Below are 635 nucleotides of genomic sequence, written 5' to 3'. Positions count from 1 at the left end.
TGATCTGTGTTTTTGTCAATAAATATAGGTTCTGGTTTTGCTTGAATATCCCGACCATACAATCGTGTACAATCTTGATAGCCAGAAAAATGGGTTAACATCTATTGGAAAACTTGCATAGTAGCATCAGTACCAAGGGCCGTGGATAGATCCGTGCTTTTCTGGCATCACCGGGACTATCTTTCTTGTTTGTTGACGATGTGTTTTAACAAAAATATTTTATATATGTGTTTTTACTAAAACTGCTCATTTTTTATTAATGTGTTTTTACTAAAACTGCTAATATTTTATTAATGTGTTTTTTACTAAAACTGCTAATGTTTTGTACGTGCTTTGAGTATTATTTCTCAGCTATCCCAGGAGATATTGAACGTGAAATTTGATCGAAAGTTGAACTATCTGCGAGGCATTTCTGGATATTGGTACGTTGCGTGGTTTTAATTTACTGTGGACAACAGCAAATTGACCGACATTGTGTCCTTGGCCCACGAGTTAAGAACCTTTCGCAATAATGGCCGATGTCCAATTATTACTTCCGTAAACCTAAACATGGTTTCAATACACGGTTTCTTGTGAAGGTTATTGGTTTTGATAAGATCAACTAGTTGCAATAATAGAAACATGAACGTATTCAG

This window comes from Patella vulgata, chromosome 7, assembly GCF_932274485.2.
Source record: "Patella vulgata chromosome 7, xgPatVulg1.2, whole genome shotgun sequence".
NCBI classification, from domain to species: domain Eukaryota; kingdom Metazoa; phylum Mollusca; class Gastropoda; family Patellidae; genus Patella; species Patella vulgata.
The sequence above is the reverse complement of the archived record's forward strand: the minus strand, read 5'-3'. Positions refer to the sequence as shown.